Source organism: Trachypithecus francoisi, unplaced genomic scaffold (genome assembly GCF_009764315.1).
Source record: "Trachypithecus francoisi isolate TF-2019V2 unplaced genomic scaffold, Tfra_2.0 Lachesis_group9, whole genome shotgun sequence".
Lineage (NCBI taxonomy): Eukaryota > Metazoa > Chordata > Mammalia > Primates > Cercopithecidae > Trachypithecus > Trachypithecus francoisi.
The window spans coordinates 44,296,064-44,321,733 of record NW_022681474.1 but is presented as its reverse complement, the minus strand read 5'-3'; the positions used below and the strand labels follow the sequence as shown (position 1 = coordinate 44,321,733).

The 25,670-nt window shown below is 46.2% G+C and overlaps 1 protein-coding gene and 1 pseudogene across 2 annotated transcripts in view; one reads left to right on the top strand and one right to left on the bottom strand.

The window, feature by feature from the left end:
• The window catches only part of PRXL2A (peroxiredoxin like 2A), a 339,130-nt gene that overhangs the window by 25,502 nt on the left and 287,958 nt on the right, over nucleotides 1–25,670 (bottom strand). The gene's annotated exons all lie outside the window — the stretch shown is intronic.
• On the top strand, nucleotides 23,995–24,392 carry LOC117082313 (annotated as a pseudogene).

The following is a 25,670-nucleotide window of genomic DNA, read 5'->3' as shown; positions in this document are numbered from 1 at the left end:
TGCAAAAAAAAAAAAAAAAAAGAAAAGAAAAGAAAATATGACATAAAGATATGCTTACATCTACACAAAACTGAGAGTGGACTGCTGCTATAAGAATACCTGGGTTATATTCCAACAAAAATAATCACAGATGGTTGTTTAGCCCAAGTTTCTAAAAACATTAACTTTTGAAAGTCAGTGTTCACTTTGCTGCTGACACAGTACACATCATGTCAGATTTTCAAAGCCAAAAAGAATTTGCATAACAAAGTCTTTTAGGAATCATTATTAAAAATGTGAGAATTGAATTTAATTAAAAATACAACACTGGCTGGGCGCAGTGGCTCATACCTGTAATCCCAGCACTTTGGGAGGCCGAGGCGGGCGGATCACGAGGTCAACTGATCGAGACTATCCTGGCCAACATGGTGAAACCCCGTCTCTACTAAAAATAAAAAAATTAGCTGGGCATGATGGTGTGCACCTGTAGCCCCAGCTACTAGGGAGGTTGAGGCAGGAGAATCACCTGAACCCGGGAGGTGAAAGTTGCAATGAGCCGAGATCGCACCACTGGACTCCAGCCTGGCGACAGAGCAAGACTCTGTCTCAAACAAAACAAAACAAAACAAAAAACATGAAGTAACCAATAACAAGAGTTCACCTTCATATTTTAGAGCATTACACCTAAAGCAATCAGTAGCAACCTTGGAAATCTACATGGAAAACAATATAAATGTTCTGGAATGTACCGCCACCACCACAAAAGGCACACATATTCTTTTACAAGTACTAGATTTACAAGTATTGGGGGAGAAAGTAAATTCAAATTGTAATTCAGACCAATCCACACACCAAGACTCAGTTTTGTGCAAATAAAACCTCTCTGGAAAGCAGCCTTTGACCTCTGTAGCACTTTTGTCTTCAGCCTCACAGTGGAGGTGAGTACAGCCTGGGCTCCTGGGAGGGATGCACTGTCCCTGAGGAGCCTCTGTCCGAAATGGAGTAGGAGCTCTGCGCACAGTGGTTAAAGATGTGAATCAAATGCACAAGAAGGATAAAGGCCATCTTGTCATTGACCAGGAATTCATCCCCTCTTGGGCACTCTTGTCACACCTGACAACTATCTGGTTGCAGGTTATCAGTAGTGGGCTCCTACCTACATTAGGTCCAATGCGGCTAGTAAAAGCTTAGGTTCTGACAGTCCATGGCCATGAGCAAGGGTGAAAGTAGAAAATGCAATGAGGAAAATGTATACAGGTCTTCAAAGGTGAAGTAGGGAAAGAGAGTTTAACTGATCTAAGAAAATGCAGCCAGGTAAAGGGGAAAAAATTCCAACAAAGATTCTCAACACATTTCCCCCTTCATAGCCTCAAAAGAAACAATAGATTCTTTGATTGGAGGCATTCATGTGGGGTGATTCTGCCTGCATGCAGTGGTTGTTATGCATCACTAGACTTCCAAATCCCTCCCTAAGAATCTGGTGCATGCCAGTCAGAACAAGTATTCTCATCTCCGTAAAGCGCCCTCTCCTGAGTGTAGTGGAGAGGTTTTATAATGCGAGGGTGAAAACTTTCAAAGTAGAAACCTGTCGTTTATTTATATTTGGACAATCATAAGCACTTTAAGACCCTTTCTGGTTTGGGTAAATCAAAGATCTGCACAAGACACATTTTACAAAACAAAGGACAATACAGTCCCCATTCACATCCTGGTCTTGTCACTGCTGGTGACTCCTGCATTGCAAACATCCCAGCAGGGTGCAGCCCTTTATTCTCTCATCCGAGGGGCTTCTTGGGCTCCCATACTCTAATTGGACACAGACTCCCTGGAGGCAGCTCCCAAGAGCAGAAGACATGGATGACTCAGAAGTTCTTAAAAAGTCATCAAACCAGATGACATAAAACTCAGATTACATTTCACTTTTGTTTTGTTTTGTTTGAGACAAAGGTCTCACTGTCACCCAGACTGGAGTGCAGCAGGGCGATCTTGGCCCACTGCAGTCTCCACCTCCTGGGCCCAAGCGATCCTCCCACCTCAGCCTCTCCACTAGCTGGGACTACAGGCAGCCCCACCAGGTCCACTGAATTTTTTTTTTTTGGAATTTCTGGTAGAGACGAGATTTCCCTATGATGCCCAGGCTGGTCTCAAACTCCCAGACTCAAGTGATCTGCCCCTCTCGGTCCCCCCAAAATGCTGGGATTACATGGGTGAGCGGTGTAATTTCACGCTGCGTGACACAGCCCAAGGGAAAGGAAGAAACTCCGCGGGTCCAGCGTCTACTCAGAAGGCTGGATTGGTGGTTGGGAAACCCCAGCAGGAGGAGCCAAAAGAGCAGTCACTTCACTAGCAAGGCGTCCTCTCACGGCGCCCTGAGGCAGCCAGGACAGAGGTGGGGCGGCTTATGGTTGGGGACGGGGAAGGGGATGGGGCGGGATCAAAGTTGGGGAGTGGGAGGGAAGGAGCGGGGAGGGGAGGAAAGAGGAGGGGAGGGAAGGGAAGAAGGGCTGTTTGGCACCTGGAAGAGGAGGAGAAAGGTGTCTGGGAAAGGATCCAGTTCAAACTAAGTTCTCAAGCGTTGGTGGGAGGCTCAGCTACAGGTCAGGGGGAAAGTCGATCAGCGGAGCAGCAGGAGGCGCGGGGCAGAAGAGCAGGAGGCTCAGGAGCAGCTGGAGGGAGACCAGCGCTCTGGTTTCCGCCAACCCTTCTCCTGTCTGGGCGCTGCCTTAGCAACCCTGGGGCTTTATACTCCCTCTCCACCAATCACCGGCCCCGGAACGTGCTGCCTCACAGTGGACATTTCAGGCGTCAGCGTGTTCCTCCAACGCCCCCTTCCCCACCTGAGCCCCACAACCGGCATCCCAAGGAGAGGTCCTCTCTGGAACCTTCACAAACCTTCTGATTTCTGGTCCTCCCCAACCAGCTCCCTGTCCCTGCTTCTGGGCGGCTGCTTCCTTCCTGAGCTCCCAGGATTCCTGGTGGCCAATCCTGGTTGCAAAACATGAAAAATGAATGATGGCAGGACGACAGGAAGAACCTCATACCCAAGCAGAGTGAGAGGTTTTACAGTCCCCGCTCATCCATTCATATCCTAAGCAACTAAACATCCGTAGGATGTGGAAGGTCCCAATAGTAACCATCTCCATCACATCCATGTAGCCATCCATCCATCAACCTGTATCTCAGGAACAAATGTTGTAGATACATTCATTTTAAGCATGCATGGCACATTTACAAAAATTAACCTAACTTATTTTGTTCCAAGCAAATCTCAATATATTTCAGAGGAATCAAATCACACAGCATGTTTCTGATCATATAATTGTGCTAGAAGTCAATGATAAAAAGCTAACCACAAATTCTCACATGCCTCGGAAATTCAAAGTGTCCTTATAAGTGAGAGGTGAAGCTAGCTGGACTTCCTGGGTGGAGTGGGGACTTGGAGAACTTTTGTGCCCAGCTAGAGGATTGTAAATGTACCAATTGGTACTCTGTAAAAATGCACCAATCAGCACTGTGTGTCTAGCTAAAGGATTGTAAATGCACCAGTCAGCATTCTGTGTCTAGAGGATTGTAAATGCACCAATCAGCACTCTGTAAAAACACACCAATCAATGCTCTGTGTCTGGCCAGAGGATTGTAAATGCACCAATCAACACTCTGTACAATGGACCAATCAACACTCTATAAAATGGACCAATCAGTACTTTGTAAAATGGACCAATCAGCAGGATGTGGGTGGGGACAAATAAGGGAATAAAAGTTGGCTAGCTCCTAGCCAGCAGCTGCAATACCCTTCCACCATGTGGAAGCTTTGTTCTTTTGCTTTTCACAACAAATCTTGCTGCTGCTCACTCTTTGGGTCCACATCACCTTTATGAGCTGTAACGCTCACTACGAAGGTCTGCGGCTTTGTTCCTGAAGTCAGCGAGACCAGGAACCCACTGGGTGGAACAAACAACGCCAGACGCACCACCGTTAAGAGCTGTAACACTCACTGCGAAGGTGTGCGGCTTCACTCCTGAAGTCAGCAAGACCACGAACCCACCGGAAGGAAGAAACTCCAGACACATCTGAGCATCTGAAGGAACAAACTCCAGACACGCCATCCGGAATTCCCAGTTCCACTTTGTGGCACAAGGTTGTGTGGTCTTAAATCATCCCTAATCTACCTAGACATTTTAACATTTGAAATGGGGTAACGATGTCACTTATCTATGCCATCTTACTGCCTGTGAGTGTGGACTTTAAATTTTGAACCCTAATGAGGGGAAGAAAACCAAGCTGACTCTCATGACTGACCTCCCGGGGATGTCCAAGGAATCTGTGCATTTCAAGGAACAAAGTTCATCAGCTTCTCTCCTGGGGGATTTGGCCACAATACCCAGAGGGCTTGGCAGCACCAGGAGTGATGGATGGGAGTGTCAAGCAGGTGGGCAGGACCCAGGGGCCTGGTGACCAGGAGAGACCCCCAACTGGCCATCACCTTTCCTGGCCCTGTCCTCAGCTAAACTTCCCAAAGGCCTTCTTCTGCCTGATCACACAGAGTGCGACCAAACTCACTCAGGCCTCTGGCAGCCTAAAACCACTGCTCTAAATGCCTTCACCATTTATGATGACATGAAGTTATTGTAAACATGAAATATTCTAACACTGTTGTAAATGGAAAGCCAATGCCTTTACCATAAATAAAAAGAAACCCTAAGAAACAAGCAAAACAAAACAAAAACAGGGACAACAAAACAATGGAATTAAATTCTATTTGTGTGCTGTCACCTGCATAAAAAGCGCCGGATTTGAGTTGTCTCGGTTGTAAAAGGAAAGACCAAGTAAGGGGAGTTGAAGTCAGATTAGCCCAAAAGTGAAGTGGAGACCCATGATGTCCATGAAGTGTTGCGGGGTCACCTTGATTATAGCCCAAGCAGAGGGAAGGGAAGAGAAACGAACAGTGTGGACCTTCACACAAGGAGAAGCCATTCATGTAGCTCAGGAAATACCTCCTCAAAGCCAGAGTCAACCTCCCTTGCAGGTGGGCCCTTCTTGGTCCCTTGGAGGCTTGACCAGGAGCCCTTGGCAGGACGAGGCACCTCCGTTGTGAGACTAGCTTTGCTGGTGACCAGCTGTGCAACCCTGGGCTGGATTCCTTCTGTACCACTGGAGAGCTAATGGCTATGTGCAAAGACTGTCAGAAGACAGCAGGAATTGGTTGAGCAGCTGTGTACCTGAGCATTGTAACCTCCCAGGGGCATCTTTCTTCCCAGAACTGGCACCCTGGGAGGTCCTTGGCCACTAAAGGCAGTGATGATGATAACAGCAGCCACTCTTGTCACCACTGTGCTAAGCACAGCACTTTGCAGGTGTCATCGCCTGAGATCCTGAAGTACCATCACTGTCCCCTTGCACAGATGGGAATGTAGGTTCAGAGTGGTTGGGGGAGGGGGTGTATCCAGGCAGAGAAACAGATCTGGGGGAACTTTTTTTTTTTTTTTGAGACGGAGTCTTGCTCTGTCACCCAGGCTGGAGTGCAGTGGCCGGATCTCAGCTCACTGCAAGCTCCGCCTCCCGGGTTCACGCTATTCTCCTGCCTCAGCCTCCGGAGTAGCTGGGACTACAGGCGCCCGCCACCTCGCCCGGCTAGTTTTTTTGTATTTTTTAGTAGAGACGGGGTTTCACCGTGTTAGCCAGGATGGTCTTGATCTCCTGACCTCGTGATCCACCCGTCTCGGCCTCCCAAAGTGCTGGGATTACAGGCTTGAGCCACCGCGCCCGGCCGATCTGGGGGAACTTGATTCTCGGAGGGGACATTAAGAGAAGGGGAAGCTGGGGCTGGAGACTCCTCAGGAAGATGGGGCCACAGAGATGCTTTGCCCAGGACCCAGCGTTGTCCTGGTCTGCCCTGCTCAGATGAGGCCCAATCAGGTGGCTGTGTTCCCAGCCCAGTGCCTTCACCTGTGAGTGAGGGTCAGTCATTGCTGTGATGATGGCGATATAGAATGTTCCTCATAGCATTATTGTGAGGCAGAGAGCACCAGCCCACTCAGGCACAGGGCATGGTCCTGGGGGCACATCTGTCTTTCTCTCTTGACCTCTAGATCTACTAAGCACCATGCAACACCCCCACTCTAAGCATACCCAGACAGGGTCCCCGGCCCAACCTTGTGCCCCTGTTCCCAGAGTCACCCAACCCTGGCCTCTCTCTGGCATCTCAGGGCCCAGGCACAGCCCTTCTGTAGGCCCTGGAAGGGGCACATCCCCAGCCCTGGGTTTGAAACCTGGAAAATACTTTCTTCCAAGAGAGCTCAGAAGGGCTAGGTCATGCCTGGGTCTGTTCTCTCCACTGGCCCCAGGAGTGCCCTCCGCAGTGCCACTTCTGATTACACTGTGGGCTGGGGTCTGGGAGTGTGTGCATGTTTGGGTGTGTAAATCTGCATGTAAGCATCTGTGCGTCTGAGTGCCCGTGTCTGTGATTATGTCTCTGTGTAGCTGTCTCTGGGTGGCCCTGTGTTTTTCTCTATCTTTATATGCATTTGGGTGTCCTTTCTTCCTGAATGAGTGTGTGTTGGCTGTGCAAATCTGTGTTTGTGTTTCTGATTGTGTAATGTGTGTGTCTCTGGCGTGTGCGCCCCCTGTGGGCGTGTCTGTGTATGTCTGGCTTCTGTGTCTTTATGTGTTGAGGTGTGTGCATGTGAATTTACTTCTCCTTTGGGTGCCCCAATTGCGTCTGTATTTGTGTGTTTATTTTTCTCATAGTGTCTGTGTTCTATGTCTGATTCTCTGCCTGTAGGTCTGTGCCAGTGTGTGTGTGTGTGTGTGTGTGTGTGTGTGTGTCTGCGTGTGCGCATGCGCGTGTGGGTGTCCACTGTGTGTAGAGTCAGCCCTGTGGGGCTGTGTCTCATGGTCCTGTGTGTGTATCTGTGTCCTCCTGGTGTGCGTGTGTGCCTGTCCGTGGGCCATACTCCTGAGTGCCCAGGTGAAGCTGGGGCGGTTCTGTGCCTCTGTGTCTCTGTGCTTGTGGTATCTGTTTATTTCCCTGTGAGTTCCTGGTTGTGCACCTCGGAAGTTGGCAGTCACAGAGAGGCCTCTCCAATGCTGACCTCCAGAGGCGGGTGAGAAGTGGACAGTATGTGCTTCTCTCATCCCCAGGCTGGGCCTTCTCTGCCCCTGCTTTTCTGAGCCTCTGGTGGCCCCCTGGTGGTCCCCCGTAGGCCCCAAGGAGGGATGGCATGAAAGAGTCAGGTCACAGGACTGTGACCAGGGGTGTGAGGAGGACTCTGGGTCCCCGGAGAGGGTTATGTTGAAAGAAGGAAGATTGTCTGTGGTGGGGGGATTGTGGGTTGGAGGGAGCCTGTGCCCTGGGAGGGTGAATGAGTGGGGTCCTCTAGGAAGGGCTCAGGGACAGAGCTCCTGGGTCACTGGGAAGCTCTGATGTGTAAGTGCCTACAGGGGATAGCTAGGGGCAGGGCTAGAGGAGTGCTGGGTGCCCAGAGGCTGGGGCCCTCACTCACACATGCCAGGTTTAGGCTGGGGCACATGTGCTCATGGGCACAATTGGGGGACACAAAGGACCATTGGGTGGGGGAGGCAGAGGTGGTCTGGCAGGCAAGTATAGTCCCCAGGCCAAGGCTGACCACCCTGGACATCTGGCTGCCCCGGCCTTGCAGGGGCCTCGCTCCAGGGCACAGGCAGGTGCCTGGAGCCACATGGGGCACACCTCCTGGACCCCTGTGTCCTGGCCATTGAAGGGTGCTTAGGGCTACCCTGAGAAGCTGGTGCCAGGAGGGAGAATCTGGTCCCAAGATATTTCAGGTTGTGGATTAGGGATAATTACAGGGGGAGGGCATTTAACACAGGTTCATTCCCAGAATAAATGCTCCACACAGGGTATTGTCAAAATTAGTATTTTATTACCTGCAACTCCAATCTGAGTACTCACCTGGGAAATTCTAAAGACACAGAGAGGACTTGGAGGAAGCAGAGTAACTGAATGTAATTTAAAAGAACAAAAACAGGCCAGGTGTGGTGGCTCACACCTGAAATCCCAGCATTTTGGAAGGCTGAGGCGGGTGATCACCTGAGGCCAGGAGTTCAAGACCAGCCGGGCCAATATGGTGAAACTCTATTTCTACTAAAAATACAAAAATTAGCTGGGCTTGGTGATGGGCACCTGTAGTCCCAGCTACTCAGGAGGCTGAGATGGGACAATGGCTTGAACCCAGGAGGCGGAGGTTGCAGTGAGCCAAGATCGCGCCACTGCAGTCCAGCCTAGGCAACAAGAATGAAACTCTGTCTAAAAAAAAAAAAAAAAGAAAGAAAAAGAAAAGAAAAACATTGGAATTGTGCACTCCTGATACTTTCCCAAATCAACCCTCTCAATGTCCCATCATCACTCCGCCCTAGTGGGGAGACTGAAGTGGTCAGGGATTTGCCCAAGGTGCACAGTGGGTTCTGAGTTCACTGCTGATTACATCTGACAAGCTCCTTTTCCGAAGTTCACTTTGTTTAATGTTTCCAGTGATGGTTTTCAGCAGCTCCAGGATAAACTCCACCTGGTTACGTATATGGGAAATCCACAGTGACAGTCCTGCTGTCATTTCCTACCAATTCCCTACCCTCCTCCTCTGCCCTCTACAGTCTCCCACACAGGCTGACACCATATTGTGGCCTTAATGGAAGCCACTGAGTGTGTCAGGTTCTCCCCTTGGCCCTCTGAAGGTGGATGTAGCCATGTGATGTGGCTCAGGAGCTGTGAGAAGTGAAATGTGTCACCTCAAGACAGAAGAGTTGGGAACCATTGACACTGGTCACCCTCTCCTCCATCTCTTAGAGCAGCTGACAGGTTCCGCATGGAGGCTGCTCCTTTATCCTGTTGGTGGATGAGGGAATGTGAAGCACAAGGCCCAGCAAAGCCATGGTGGACGTGCAGCACGAGCAGGATAAGAACCTTCAGTGTTGTAAATTTCCATCATCTGGGGCTGTTTGTTACCTACAGTGATATCTAGCCCATCGTAGCAGGTATGCACCATCTACTTCATGGTCTGTGAAGCAGACTAGCCTGCCATCAGAACATGACTGGTGGTCAGACACACGTAGGTTTCAGTTCCAGCTCTGCCTCTTATTGACTGCAACTTCAGGCTTAACTTTCAGTCTCTGAGCCTCAGTTTCGACTCTGTAAAATGGGGTGGCTATACCATCTCAGGTTGAGGAGAGAATTAAATGAAATATAAACGCATGTAGAGCATGAGCCCAGGGCCTGGCACACACAGTGAGTACTCAATCATTGTTAGCCATGTAGCTTCATAATGCGTACTGACAGTCAATATTCAGACAATGCAGTAAAGTATTACAAAGAAGTAAGTGTTCACTTTTTGGTATATGTATCTGTTTGCACTTTATTTTCAAACAGATAATGCCACGTATACTTTTTCAAAGTATGATTTTTTCTCTTAATATGTGTTGAGATGTATGTTAAATATTAAAAAATCTGAATCATTATTTTAAATTGCAGGATTATATTCAATTTTATGAAAAGTTTATTTATTTCTCTATTGTTTGACTTTTTGTAGGTTGCACAAGGCATTGAATTAAAATAAACATATCAGAATGAATTGCATTTATAAAGATGAATATCATTCTATTAATTTTTGTTTGTTATATGTATGTATATATATTTTTTGAGTTGCAAAACAGAACATATTTCTTCCTATGAATCATGTTAGAAAAAGTTTGGAAGCTGCTGATTTGGATTTCTTTTTTAATTTTTACAGGATTATAAATAACCTTTTTAAAAATATCCTTGGGCACTTGACTGATTTTTGCCTTTAGGTTAATATGCCAGCAACGATTCCTTTTGGGTTTCTGACACAAGATAGCAATTTCCATCCAAATAAATCAACTATGCCATCCCATCCCTAAGCCAAACTTCTTCTTCTACAGAAGAAAAAGCCAGTACTGTGGCTGCCTAAGCTTCCTCCTGCACGGCCACCCTATGAGACATGGGGCAGGAGCACTGGGAGCTGTTCAGGGGCACCAGACCCCTTCCATCTGCCCTCACTCACCTTCCTTGGGGACTTGCATGAGACTGTCACTGACTTTACCTGCTGCTGCAGCTCCTTGGTCAGGTGGTCCTTGTCACGGGACAGAAATTATGGTGTCAGGACAATAAACACCTTCACCACCTGCAGAACGAGAGCAGAGGCTTACAGTGAGCGTCAACCTATTGCATAGCTTAAAAAGTGAATATTGGTCTGGTGCAGTGGCTCACACCTGTAATCCCAGCACTTTGGGAGGCTGAGGCAGGCAGATCACTGGAAGTCAGGAGTTCGAGACCAGCTTGGCTAACATGGTAAAACCCCATCTCTACCCAAACTACAAAAATTGACTGGGTGTGGTGGAGCACACCTGTAGTCCCAGTTACTTGGGAGGCTGAGGTGGGAGATTTGCTTGAGCCCAGGAGGCAGAGGTTGCATGAGCTGAGATCGTACCATTGTACTCCATCCTGGGCTACAAGAGTGAAACTCTGTCTCAAAAACATAAAATAAATAAAATAACAAGAAAATATACAGAATTTCACCAAATACCTGGACTTTATTTTTTAAGGATTAAAAAGATGTATAGAATTGAGAAAAATAACAGAAATTAAAAATCCAATAGGTGGATTTAACAGCAAATTAGACAAAACAGAAGAGAGGATTAGAGAAGTGGAAGTTAGGTTAGTAGAAAACACTGAAATTGAAGGTTAGAGAGAGAGAAAAAGATGTGAAATATAGGAAAGTTAACAAGAGACATGGAACATATCAGACAGGTCTAACTTGTGAGAAATTAGAGTCCCAGAACCAGGAAAGGAAGTGGAACAGTACCTCTATTTAGGGAGAAAATGGGGTTGGATGCAGTGGCTCATGCCTGTAATCCCAGCACTTTGGGAGGCCAAGGCAGGCAGATCACTTGAGGTCGGAAGTTTGAGACCAGACTGGACCAGACTGAGACCAGTCTCTATCTTCTCTATAACAGGAGGTAGAAAGCGCTTCTACTAAAAATACAAAAATTATCCGGGCATAGTAGTGGGTGCCTGTAGTCCCAGCTACTCTGGAGGCTGAAGCATGAGAATCACTTGAACCTGGGAGGAGATGCTTGCAGTGAGCAAAGATCACACCACTGCACTCCAGTCTGGACCACAGAGTGAGACTGTCTCTAAAAACATAAATAAATAGGCCGGGCACTGTGGTTCACGCCTGTAATCCCAGCACTTTGGGAGGCCGAGGCAGGCGGATCACAAGGTCAGGAGATCCAGACTATCCTGGCTAACACGGTGAAACCTCGTCTCTATAAATACAAAAAATTTGCCGGGTGTGGTGGTGGACGCCTCTAGTCCCAGCTACTTGGGAGGCTGAGGCAGGAGAACTGCGTGAATCTGGAAGGCGGAGCTTGCAGTGAGCCGAGATCACACCACTGCACTCCAGCCTGGGCAACAGAGCGAGACTCCGCCTCAGAAAAAATAAATAAATAATAAATAAATAAATAAGTAAATTTTAAAAAAGAAAAAATGGCCCCCCACAAATCTCAAAGCAAATAAAAGACATTAATTTACAGAGAGGAATCTCTACAAATCCTAAGCTGGCAAATAGAAAAAAAAAATGATTAAAAAGATAAAAAGATAAAAGGAAACATTCAAAAGCAGCCAGAGGAAAAAAAAAGACATATTAATTACTTTCAAAGAAACAACAATAAGTGGAAGAAGGACTTTTCATCAGAAACTACAGAAGCCAGAACCCCACGGAATGACATTTTTCATGTTGAAATGAAAAAAATCTGCCAACATAGAATTCTACCTACTGAAATATACTTCAAAAATAAAAGTTTAAGATTCTAGAAAATGGCAGCAATGGCGATGACGTCACTTTTAAATCTCCCCTCATCATCACATACCAATGGAGCAAGTAGGTAACAAAACCAGAAACTCATGGGCAATACAACACAACTACATGATAAAATCCTAGCAGAGACAAAACACGACTTCCAGCAAGACTCCTCAGGAAAAAAGACATAACATCCAATTTTGAGAACAAAAAGAAGATATCAATTAAATCCTACAGATATTAAAAATAAAAGAATATTATAAACAACTTTTGTCAATAAAGTTAACAGCTAGATGAAACTGATAAATTTCCTCAAAAGACACAAATTACAAAAATCCAAATTATCCTATATCTATTAAAGAAATTAAGGCAAAGAGAATCTACAGCTAAGTTATTAGAATGGATAAGAAGATTTAGGCCTTGTGCAGTGGCTCATGCCTGTAATCCCAGCACTTTGGTATTCCAAGGTGGGACGATCGCTTGAGCTTAGGAGTGTGAGACCAGCCTGGGCAACATGGTGAAAGCCCATCTCAAAATTTTTTTTTAGAAAAAAGAATGGATAAGAATATGGGATACAAAATATAAAAATCATTCTCATTTCTAGCAGCCACAAACAGAAAAGACAAATTTTGAAAAGATACCATTTAGGTTGCAATAAAGGATACAAAATGCCTAAAATAAATTTAACAAAAGATGTGTAAGTGGAAAAAATTATATATCTTTATGAAAGTTATTAAACAGGCCAGGCATGGTGACTCACACCTATAATCCCAGCACTTTGGGAGGCCGAGGCAGGTGGATCACCTGAGGTCAGGAATTCGAGTCCAGCGTGGCCAAGTTGGGGAAACCCTGTATCTACTAAAAATACAAAATTAGCTGGGCATGGTGGCATGTGCCTGTAATCTCAGCTACTGGAGAGGCTGAGGCAGGAGAATCTCTTAGAACCTGGGAGGCAGAGGTTGCAGTGAGCCAAGGTCGTGCCATTGCACTTTAGCCTAGGTGACAGAATGAGACTCTGTCTCAAAAACAAAACAAAAACCAAAATGACAAGAAAAAGAGAAAAACATTAAAGAAGCCTTAGGCAAAAGAGACACAGGCCATATTCTAGCTTTTATTTGAAGTTCAGGAGTACATGTGCAGGCTTACTATATAGGAAAACTCGTGTCATGGGAGTTTGTTGTACAGATTATTTCATCACCCAGGTATTTTTTATTTTATTTTATTTTATTTATTTATTTATTTATTTATTTTTATTATACTTTAAGTTCTAGGGTACATGTGCATAACGTGCAGGTTTGTTACATATGTATACTTGTGCCATGTTGGTGTGCTGCACCCATCAACTCGTCAGCACCCATCAATTCATCGTTTACATCAGGTATAACTCCCAGTGCAATCCCTCCCCCCTCCCCCCTCCCCATGATAGGCCCCAGTGTGTGATGTTCCCCTTCCCGAGTCCAAGTGATCACAGTTCCCACCTATGAGTGAGAACATGCGGTGTTTGGTTTTCTGTTCTTGTGATAGTTTGCTAAGAATGATGGTTTCCAGCTGCATCCATGTCCCTACAAAGGATGCAAACTCATCCTTTTTTATGGCTGCATAGTATTCCATGGTGTATATGTGCCACATTTTCTTAATCCAGTCTGTCACAGATGGACATTTGGGTTGATTCCAAGTCTTTGCTATTGCATCACCCAGGTATTAATCCCAGTACCCACTAGTTATTTTTTCTGCTCCTCTCCCTCCTCCCACCCTCCATCTTCCCATAGGCCCCAGTGTCTGTTGTTCCCCTCTATGCATCCATGTGTGCTCATTATTTATCTCCCACTTCTACACAAGAACATGCAGTATTTGGTTTTCTGTTCCTGCATTAGTTTGAAAAGGATAGGGCCATATTCGTAGATTGGGATATTCAGTCCATTGAAGATGTCAGCCTTCCAACTGATTTATAGCTATAATGTGTACTATAATTCAAACAAATACTAACGGTTTGTTTTTTTGTTTTGTTTTTGTTTTGTTTTGTTTTGTTTTTTGAAATGGAATCTGGCTCTGTCGCCCAGGCTGTAGTGCAAAGGCGCGATCTCAGCTCACTGCAACCTCCGCCTTCCAGGTTCAAGTGATTCTCCAGTCTCTTACCTCAGTCTCCCTAGTAGCTGGGATTACAGGCTCATGCCACCATGCCTGGCCAATTTTTGTATTTTTAGTAGAGACAGGGTTTCCCCATGTTGGCCAGGCTGGTCTCAAACTCCTGACCTCAGGTGATCCACCCGCCTCGGCCTCCCAAAGTGCTGGGATTACAGGAGTAAGCCTGTAATGAAATTTGATAATCTATTTTAAATCTTATTTGAAAGAGCCAAAAGCCAAGATACTCTTGAAGAACAAGATGGGTAAGTTACTTTAGCAGACATCTAGCAGGTAACTAGAAAGCTATAGTAAGTGAGACAGACTGGTTTACACAATTACACCGTGATAGACAAATTAAATAATGACTCAAAATAAAGAGGCCAGAAACCACCTCTCCTTTACATGGAAATTGGATTCATGACTGAATTGTAACTGCAGATCTGTGAAGAAATGATGGGCTCTTCAATAAGTAGTACAGGAAAAATTGTTATCCTTATGGGGGAAAAAGGAAGTCAGAGCTCTACCTCATACCATAGAAAAAATTGGATTTTGAATACTTAAATGTGAAAAAATAAAAGTGTAAAAATTTTTAGAAGAAAATATCAATCACGAGAATGATTTTTTTTTTTTTTTTTTTTTGAGATGGAGTCTCCCTCTCTCACCCAAGCTGGGGTGCAGTGGTGCGATCTCAGCTCACTGCAACCTCTGCCTCCTGGGTTTAAGTGATTTTCCTGCCTAGGCCTCCCAAGTAACTGGGATTACAGGCACACAAACACCACACCTGGCCAATTTTTGTATTTTTAGTGGAGATGGGGTTTCACCATGTTGGCCATGCTGGTCTTGAATTCCTGACCTCAAGTGACCCACTCATCAGCCTCCCAAAGTGGTGGGATTACAGGCGTGAGCCACCATGCCCGGCCTTCCAAGAATGATTTGTTAAGCTCAGAAGGTGAAATAAATACAGAAAAATGCTGATGAATATAACTACTGCATTTGTTTGCTAGTGCTGCATAACCAATCCTAATTTAGCAGCTTAAAGTCATCTGTTAGCCTGTGGATCTGTAGGCCAGAGGCCCAGGCGTGGTGTGGTTGGGCTTTCCACTTGGGGTCTTGCCAGCTTCAATCAAGGTGCTGGCAGGGCTGTTTCTCACCTGAAGCCCTGAGTCCTCTTTCATGCTCACATGCTCGTGGCAGGTTCATCCTCCGGAAGTTGTGGGATGGGGTCCTTGTCTGGGTACTTGTCGGCTATCAGGCAGGACCTGCTCTTAGTTCCTGGAGGGCATCTGCACGTAGCCTCCTCCATCTTCAAAGTCAACCTTGGCCAGGCACAGTGACTCACTCACAGCCTGTAATCTCAGCACTTTGGGAGGCCAAGGCTTGCGGATCACTTGAGGTCAGGAGTTCGAGACTAGCCTAGCCAACATGGCGAAACCCTGTCTCTACAAAAAGAAAATACAAAAATTAGCTGGGCTTGGTGGTATGCGCCTGTAGTCCCAGCTACTCAGGAGGCTGAGGCATGAGAATCCCTTGAACCTGGGAGGCAGAGGTTGCAGAGAATGGAGATTGCAACAGTGCACTCCAACCTGGGCCACAGAGTTAGACCCTGTCTCAAAAAAACAAAACAAAACAAAACACACACATGCACACACACACACACACCAGCCAGATTTCCTTGCCAAGTTTTCCTGCAATTTGAAAATCTCTGAAGTTTTCTGTCTCTGGTCCCTAGACGCCAGATCGAAGGGATCATGTGATGAGTTTGGGCCCACCTAGATAATCTCCCTCTTGATTAACTCATATGCAACCAATTAGTAATCCTAGTTACACCTGTAAAATTTCTTTGGCCATATATGCAGCATGATTACGGAAGTGACATCCTGCTATATTCACAGGTTTTGTCCACTCTTCAGGGGGCATCATAAAAGGGTGAGGGGTAGTGAGAATTCTGCCTACCACAGTTGCATTATAATTAAAAACTTCTATTCTTCAAATGACACAATAAGGAAGTAAAAGGGCAAGCTACAGAATGGGATGTAATATTTACAATACACATAATTGATGAGGGAGCTGTTTCTACAATATATATTTAATTTACTTAGAGAGGATGTCTGCCTCTGTCACCCATGCTGGACTGCAGTAGTGCAATCATAGCTCATTGCGGCTTTCACCTCCTAGGCTCAAGTGATCCTCCAACCTCAGCCTCCCAAGTAGCTGGGACTACAGGCACATGACACCATGCTCAGCTAATTTTTATATTTTTTGTAGAGACGTGGGTCCCACTATGTTACCCAGGCTGGTGTCGGACTCCTGGGTTCAAATAATCCTCTCGCCTCAGCCTCCCAAAGTGCTGGGATTACAGGTATGAGCCACTGCGTCTGGCAAGGAATATATATTTTAAAACTTACACATTAATAAGAAAAAAATACAACAATAGAAAAAGAGACAAACGAAATACATATTTTCACAGAAAAAACCTCAAAATATCAACAAATGTATGAACACATGTGTATTTTTTTTCTTTATTTTCTTTATTTTTCTGAGACGGAGTCTTGCTCTGTGGCCCAGGCTGGAGAGTGCAGTGGCGTGATCTCGACTCATGCAACCTCCACCTCCTGGGTTCAAGCGATTCTCTTGCCTCAGCCTCCCGAGTAGCTGAGATTACAGGTGTGTGCCACCACACCCAGCTAATTTTTGTACTTTTAGTAAAGAGACAGGTTTTCACTATGTTGACCAGGCTGGTCTCGAACTCCTGACCTCAGATGATCCACCCACCTTGGCCTCCCAAAGTGTTGGGATTACAGGCATGAGCCACTGCACCCGGCCATGTATATTTTTAACTGTGGAAAAATTTGGTGTCTTCCCTGCTCTGGGAGGCCCAGATGACTCTGCCACAGCCTGTGTTACTCTGTGACCTGCAGGTACTGGGAGATCCACAGGGAAGACACTGTGACATCCTAGAAGCTGGGAAATCAAAAGAAGAGTGAAGAATGCAACCACACATGGATGGATGGTCTTTTCCATAACACAGTGCCTGCCTCTCAGGCTCCAATTCCAAAGAGAATCATTTACAAGTTAACTTCTGTCTCCCAGGTTGATCATTGTCCCTAACCATCACTTGCTGCCCCTCAAAGGAATTGTCTACATTCCCTATCTCCTCCTTACCCTATGAAAAAGGGTATGTCAGCTTCTGTAGCCCATTGGAAGGTTGGGAAATCACTGACTCTCCCCTGCCCCAGACATTAATACATCTGTATGCCTTTTCATCTATTAAAAATAAGTGAAAACTGGCTCACGCCTGTAATCCCAGCACTTTGGGAGGCTGAGGTGGGCAGATCACGAGGTCAGGAAATCAAGACCATCCTCGCGAACATGGTGAAACCCCGTCTCTACTAAAAATACAAAAAAATTAGCCGGGCGTGGTGGCGGGTGCCTGTAGTCCCAGCTGCTCGGGAGGCTGAGGCAGGAGAATGGCGTGAGCCTGGGAGGCAGAGCTTGCAGTGAGCCGAGATCGCGCCACTGCACTCCAGCCTGGGCGACAGAGCAAGACTCCGTCTCAAAAAATAAAAATAAATAAATAAGTGAAAACTCAGTAAGACACCATTTTACTCCACTGTATTAGCAAACCTTTAAAAATCTGACAATTTCAAGCCTTTCCAGTGAATCATAGTGTTACTGGTGGTGAATCCATAGGGGGCTGCAGTAACCTCCATTCTTTTTTTTTTCCAGATGGAGTTTCGCTCTTTTTGCCCAGACTGGAGTGCAATGGAGAGATCTTGGCTCACTGCAACCTCCGCCTCCTGGGTTCAAGCGATTCTCCTGCCTCAGCCTCCCACGTGGCTGGGATTACAGACATGCACCACCACGGCCGGCTAAGTTTGCATTTTTTTTTAGTAGAGACGGGGTTTCTCCATGTTGAGGCTGATCTCAAACTCCTGAACTCAGGTATCTGCCTGCCTCGGCCTCCCAAAGTGCTGGGATTACAGGCGTGAGCCACCGAGCCCAGTCAGCAACCTCAATTCTTGCCTCCTCAGCAGAAAGAATTTGACCAAGGGCATAATAAGGCAGAGTGAGAGCCCGAGGCCAGTTTTGCAGCAGGAGTGAAAGTTTATTAAAAAACTAGTCCGGGCTCAGTGGCACATGCCTATAATCCTAGCACTTTGGGAGGCCGAGGTGGGCGGATCACTTGAGGTCAGGAGTTTGAGACCAATCTGGCCAAAATGGTGAAACCCCGTCAAACTAAAAATACAACAACAACAACAAAAATTAGCTGGGTGTGGCGGCAGGTGTCGGTAATCCCAGCTACTCATGAGGCTGAGGCAGGAGAATCGCTTGAACACGGGAGGCGGAGGTTGCAGTGAGCTGAGATAGCAGGGCTGCACTCCAGCCTGGGCGACAGAGCAAGACTCCCTCTCAAAACAACAACAACAACAACAACTTTGGATTGGGACCAAAAGGAACTAAAGTACACTTGGAAGAGGGCCGGGGGCGACTTGAGAGATCAAGTGCACTGTTTGACCTTTGACTTGGGGTTTTATCTGTTTATCTATATCTGTTGACACAGTTCCAGGGTTTTACATCCTTCTCCCCCGATTCTTCCCTGGGGGTGGGCTGTCCACATGTGCAGTGGTCTGCTAGCAGCTGGGCGGTGAGCATGCAGTGTGTTTACTGGAGTTGTGTGCATGCTCACTTGAGGCATTCTTCTCCTACCAGGTGAATGTCCCCAGAAGTTAAACTCCACCGTTTTGCCTCTTAGTGTGCATGCTTGAGCCCACTCTCCCAACTCCTGACATCTTATCAGGAAGCTGCTGATCACCAGTTTCAAGTTTTTTCTATTAGGAGACTGCCTTTCCCTGGTGCAGGCTGTGACCCATTATTAGAGACAGTTTAACAATTGCCTGATAGTTGGTGACATTACTGGTTGGGGGGCGTGGGGGTCGAGCCCTCTCCTGCCCTGCTCATGCCTGACTAGCTACCTGTAACAATAGGAACTCACGTACTTGTGACACAAGTTTAAATTAGTGCAACCTCTTTGGATAACAAATTGTGATGATCTATAAAGTTGGAAATGTACACCCTCTGCAATCCAAGAGTTTCATCCCTGGGTATGTAATTGACAGAAATGCATGCATGGCTGGTTATAGTGGCTCATGGCTGTAATCTCAGAACTTTAGGAGGCTGAGGCGGGAGGATTGCTTGATCCCAGGAATTCGAAACCAGCCTGGGCAACATGGCAAAATCTCCCCTCTACAAAAAAATACGAAAATTAGTCAGGCATGGTGGTGTGTGCCTGTAGTCTCAGCTGCTCAAGAGGCTGAGTGGGGAGGAACAACTGAACCCAGAAGGTCAAGGCTGCAAGGAGCTGTGATTGTGCCACTGCACCCTTACTTGGGTGACACAGTAAGACCCTGTCTCAAAAAAAAAAAAAAAAAAAGAATAAGAAGAAATGCATGCACATGGATGTCCAAGCCAGAAAAACAAACAAACCTGGAGACAATGGGAAATAATTTAAATGTCCATCAACAGTAGAATGTTATAAATAAAATATACAATAATGTGTACATAAATTATAGAATATTTTGAAAGCAATTACATGGTTCTATTTCCTAAAGTTGGTAGATCCTACAACACAGTTGTTTGTTTCACTCTTCCTTCAAGAAGTCTTTCCAATTCCTCTGTCCCTCCCCTTGACCAGAAGTCAGAGGTGGACAAGCGCTTAAAGATCAGGAACTCACCCCTCGGCTTCACAAACAAGGGGATGAGGTAAGGAGACACATGTCAGGGCTTCCCTTGACACCCTCCTCTTTGTCTGCATAGGATGCCCTCTTCTTTTCCTTCTCAGTACCCGTCTGTCAACATCCTCTTCATCTTCTAAGGCCCTTCCTCTGGATCCTTAGAGATCACCCTGGTCCATCTATCTGTTGAGAAAACGGAAGTTCAGAGAGGATGAAGGATGAGCTTAAGGCATACAGTCACTGAGAGGCAGCCTTGGCTCTCTGGAATCTGTGCTCTCTTTTATCAGCAACATCCAGGGCTAACTTATGTCTGTAGCCATAGCACACTTGAAGACGGTTACTTATAAACAGGAGGTGCTCAGTAAATGCCACCTCCTCCCTCTGGGTCTTTACTGAGTTTAAACAAGAGCTTTATAAAACTATGGCTACTTTGATGCTGCTAACATAGAAAATGACCGGCAGATGGCAGCATTTAGCTTTCCCGGCTCTCAACTTTGCACTTGCCGGTTTAAGGCAAGAAAAGTTGGTTTTTCTTTTCCATTCTCCAAACTCTGCTTGTTGTCAGTGCCTGCCAAATGCCCCCTGCTCCCATTGGAATCCTCATCCTACTACCCACCTTGCTGAAAAAGCATCTTGAGCATCTGCAGAAGCTCGGGTGTAAGACCTGGTGGCAGGAGCGGGTACATGGACACCCAATGGGAATATGAACACTTTTTTTTTTTTGAGATGGAGTGTCAATCTGTCACCTAGGCTGGAGTAGAGTGGCGCGATCTTAGCTCACTGCAACCTCTGTCTCATGAGTTCAAGCGATTCCTCTGCCTCAGCCCCCTGCGTAGCTGAGATTACAAGCGCCAGCCACCATGCCTGGCTAATTTTTTGTATTTTTAGTAGAGATGAGGTTTCACCATGTTGGTCAGGCTGGTCTCGAGCTCCCCACCTCAGGTGATCCGCCCACCTTGGCCTCCCAAAGTGTTGGGATTACAGGCGTGAACGACCGTGCCCAGCCGAACATGAAAGCTTTTCCTCTCCACAGAGTCCAGTGAAATGCTGATTCCCACCACAGCCCTGGGATACCATGGACTGCAAAGGCATCTTAGGGCTCTGCTTTTCAGCTGGGGAAACAGACTCCAAAAGGCAAGGTGATGAGCTCAAATTCACAGCAAGTTCAGATTTTCTGACTTGCAACCCTGTGCACTTTCCTGTGTTAGTTTTCTAAGGTGAAATCTACCCTGAAGGCATGTTCCACCTGTATGTGTGGAAAGGAGTTCAGAAAGTTTTTTAAAAACCAAAATGCTACATGGTAAGTAATAAAGGAACAGCAGAGATAAGAGTGTTGGGGCTCAGAGGAGCAGACTACACCATTTTCAGGGCTGGGGTGTGTGAGAAATTATGGAGTCAGAAAAGAGCTGTTGAAAATAGGGGAGCTCTCACCCTTAAAAACAGTCAAGATATGCACAAAATAAGGAGCAATGGTGGAAATTCTAGATCAGGATGGCAAATGTATGGCTTGGGGCTGCTACTCTCTTTCACCTTCCCCTGTCGCCCAGCCCCCATGCCCATGACAGACATCAGTAATCAATCATGGGATTCTTTCCCCTTGAGCTCAGGCCCTGACCAGAATCCACTGTGCACAGTGCGCCAGGCTTCTTCTACCAACTCGTAGGAGATGGCACCAGAGGAAGCCTGTTGCTCCTCCTCACCCTGCCCTATTGCCTCCCTGGTGGCCACAATTTATTGTGCACTTACTGTGTGCCAGGAGTTGTGCTGAGCTCTTTACACACACCTTCCATTTAATTCACTTACCACATTCTCAGGAGTTAGGCATCCTTCTGGTTTTACACATAAGGAAAATGGGGCACAGAGGTGTTAAAAGCCTCATAATGGCAGAGCCAGGATTCCAATCCAAGCCCACCTGTCTCCCAAGCCCAGCCTGGGAAACTGCTAGATAGGTAGGATAAGCCAGTATGGACGAAGACCTGTGGTTTGGGCCTTGTTTAGGCCTGAAGATCAAGACTAACTAGGCTGCAGTGGAGCCTGAGGTCCAGAGAACGGAGGACACTAAAGATGCTTTTGTTTGTCCATTCATTCCTCAACACACGTTTATTAAGTCCCTGCTACATGTCAGACACCTTGTAGATCCTGGGAGGATAGTGGTCAAACAAGAGAGACAGAACACCGCACCCTCAATCAGGGGAGACTCACAAATAAGCCAGTCAATGTATGATATGTCAGGTGATGTATGTGCTAAGGGGAAAAATGAAGGCTGGTGAGTGGTGGAGAGTCACATAGAGCTATATGCGGACTCAGGCCTAGGAGATAAGGGAAGGGATGACTCAGGGGCCTGAGCTTCTTGGAGTGACTGATGTATATGGAGATAAAGGCCCTAAGGAGATGGGTCCTGATGCTCTCAGGGAAAATAATGATGGTTTGGGGGGGGAGTCTGTGGTGGGGGAGGAAGGAAGGATTGCCAGGAATAGTTGGAGTTCCAGGGGTCTTCTTCACTGTGACAATGACAATGTGGCCGAGGGAGAGGGAGTCTTACCCAGAATACCCCCAGCTGCTGGGCTCTCTCCTTGCTCCGGCAGATGTGGAATGGAGGCAGAAAGTCCCACTCATGCGTCATACATTTTTTGAACATCTAATGAAATAAATTTCGCCAGGTGCAGTGACTCAAGCCTGTAATTCCAGCACTTTGGGAGGCCAAGGCAGGTGGGTCACATGAGGTCGGGAGTTTGAGACCAGCCTGGTCAACATGGTGAAACCCCATCTCTACTAAAAATACAAAAATTAGCAGGGCGTGGCCTGTGATCCTAGCTACTCGGGAGCCTGAGGGAGGAGAATTGCTTGACTCTGGGAGGCGGAGGTTTCAGTGAGCCAAGATCACTCTGCTTCACTCCAGCCTGGGCAACACAGTGAGACTGTGTCTCAAAATAAAATAAAATAAAATAAAATAAAAATAAACTAAATGCACGACATATTTAAAAAAAAAAAAAAAAAAGGACCAGGCATGGTGGCTCATGCCTGTAATCCCAGCATTTTTGGAGGCCAAGGCAGGTGGATCACCTGAGGTCAGGAGTTCGAGACCAGCCTGACCTACATGGTGGAATCTCATCTCTATCAAAAATATAAAAATTAGCTGGGTGTGGTGGCAGGCGCCTGTAATCCCAGCTACTCAGGAGGCTGAGGCAAGAGAATTGCTTGAACCCAGGAGGCGGAAGTTGCAGTGAGTTGAGATGGTGCCATCTTACTGCAGCCTGGGCGACAAGAGCAAAACTCCATCTCAAAAACAAACAAGCAATTAAATAAATAAATTTCATTCCTCTGCCCACTGCCAGTATCCAGCCCCACTGATGAGGCTGGGGCGAGGCGGGAGGTAACTTTTCAGCACCTGGGCCCTTATGTTCAGCAGGACCATGAACAGGGACTTTCTGTGCCAGGAACAGTAGAAAATATGGCAACTGGTGTTTGCCACTATCAACGAGGAACTTGGAGTTTCGCTGAAGGAGGAATATTGTAACTGCCCAAGGGGTTCACCTTGCCCACTGCCTGGACAGAGCCGATTGATCAAGACAAGGAATTGCAGTAGAAAAAGAATAATTCACGCAGAGCCGGCTGTGGGGGAGACTAGAGTCTTATTATTACTCAAATCAGTCTCCTCGAGAATTCAGGGAGCCGAATTTTTAAGCACAACTTGGTGAGGGGAAGCCAGTGAGCCAGGGGTGTTGATTGGTCAGGGATGAAATCATAGGGAGTCGAAGCTGTCTTCTTGCACTGAGTCAGCTCCTGGGTGGGGGCCGCAAGATCAGAGGAGCCAGTTTCTCCATCTGGGTGGTGCCAGCTGATCCATCAAGTGCAGGGTCTGCAAAATATCTCAAACACTGATATCAGGAGCAGTTTAGGGAGGGTCAGAATCTTGTAGCCTCCAGCTGCGTGACTCCTAAACCATAATTTCTAATCCTGTGGCTAATGTAAGTCTAGTCCCCAGACAAGAAGGAGGTCTGCTTTGGGAAAGGGCTGTTACCATCTTTATTTAAACTAAAACTACAAACTAAGTTTCTCCCGAAGTTAGTTCAGCCTATGCCCAGGAATGAACAAAGACAGCTTGGAGGTTAGAAGCAAGATGGAGTCGGTTAAGTTAGCTTTCTTTCACTGTCTCAGTCCTAATTTTGCAAAGGTGAAGGTGGTTTCAAAATGACTATCCATGAGTTTGTAAAATAATCCAGGATGCCTGTTGTTCATAGCACATAGCCTACTGTGTGTCTAAGCTGATAATCAGCTAGACTTTGGGGAGAGAAAAATGCCAAAAGAAAATGGCCGAGGAAGACATTGCTGCTGGAGGTGTCATGGACGTTAATACTGCTTTACAAGAAGTGCTGAAGACCACCCTCAGCCACGATGGCCTAGCATGTGGAATTCACGAAGCTTCCAAAGCCTTAGACAAGTGCAAAGCCCACCTTTGTGTGCTTGCATCCAACTGTGATAAGCCTATGTATGTCAAGTTGGTGGAGACCCTTTGTGCTAAACACCAAATCAACCTAGTCAAGGGTGACAACAACAAGAAACTAGGGGAATGGGAAGGCCCCTGTACAATTGACAGAGAGGGGAAACCCTGTAAAGTGGTTGGTTGCAGTTGTGTACTAGTTAAGGACTATGGAAGGAGTCTCAGGCCAAGGATGTCATCAAAGAGTACTTCAAATGCAAGAAATGAAGAAATAAATCTTTGCCTCACACATGGAAAGAAAGAAAAAAGGAAGGAAGGAAGGAAGGAAGGAAGGAAAAAAGAAAGAAAGAAAGAAAGAAAGAAAGAAAGAAAAAAAGAGAAAATGTTTCTGAAGAGGATAACCCATATCCCCTCCAAAGTGCATCAAGGGAGTCCCGGCAGGCAGAGTCAAGATTCTCTTCAGGAGGAAATCTGAGAGTTCCCTAACAAGGCAATGAATGGGTTACTGATTCCCCACAATTCCACATCATAAAATGCAATGGCAATACAAATTAGCCCAGAAAAAATGTAAAGCAGGCACATAACCATATATCCTGTTTGACTACACATCCACATATGCGTGTGCACACACACACACACACCTGTGGCACATCTAATTTTGAGCAATAAACCCTATTAAAACTGGTTGTGAAATGTATACCCAAAGTAACTAAATAAGATGATTTATTGTTTATTATTATTTCCTATAAATCTCCCTAAAGTTGGAGGATTTCCATTAAAATGATTATTTCAGATCCAGATGTGGTAGCCCTTGTTTCTGGAGGTCATTAGATAGCAGTATTCATTGTCTACTAAAACTACTCCTAGTCCATGATACCCACATGAGGTTATTTGCATCCAAGAGAATGCTTGACCTTCTGTGCTCCAGTGCAGAGCAGGGTGGCAGGGCCCTACCATATGCAACAACCTGCAGGGCACAGACACTGACCCTTTGGAGCTGATGCTGGTCAGTGGCCTGCATTGTGCCTAACAGTTGTGTGGGTCAGTAGGAAAGCAAACTAATGGGCTATCTCAATGTGGTTTCAAGTTAAAAATAAAAGGATCCAGGACACATCTTTGTTTTACCCAACTGGAAATTACAAGCAGGATAGTTCATATTTTTGCTTATATATTGTGTCAAAGGCTAGAAGAGGATCAACAAAAGTCACAAACCATTTAATATGATTTTTGGCAGGTGTTGTCACAAGATCATGTAAATTATAGCAGATGACTGTGTTCCCAGCCTGTGAGCTGTGCATGTAGGTCAGGCTTGCAAATTATTAAGCAAAGCCATGCAGATGGATATTGCCTGCACATGCTAGAATAGGACTAACTCGTTCTGGTTTGGCAGAGATTTCTCTTACTTTAGTACTTGTCTTAATCCATTAAGTGTTGCTATAGAAGAATACCTGAGGCTGGGGAATGTATAAAGAAAAGAGGTTTATTTGGCTCACAGTTCTGCAGGCTGGGAAGTTCAAAAAGTATGGTGTCAGCATCTGCTCAGAT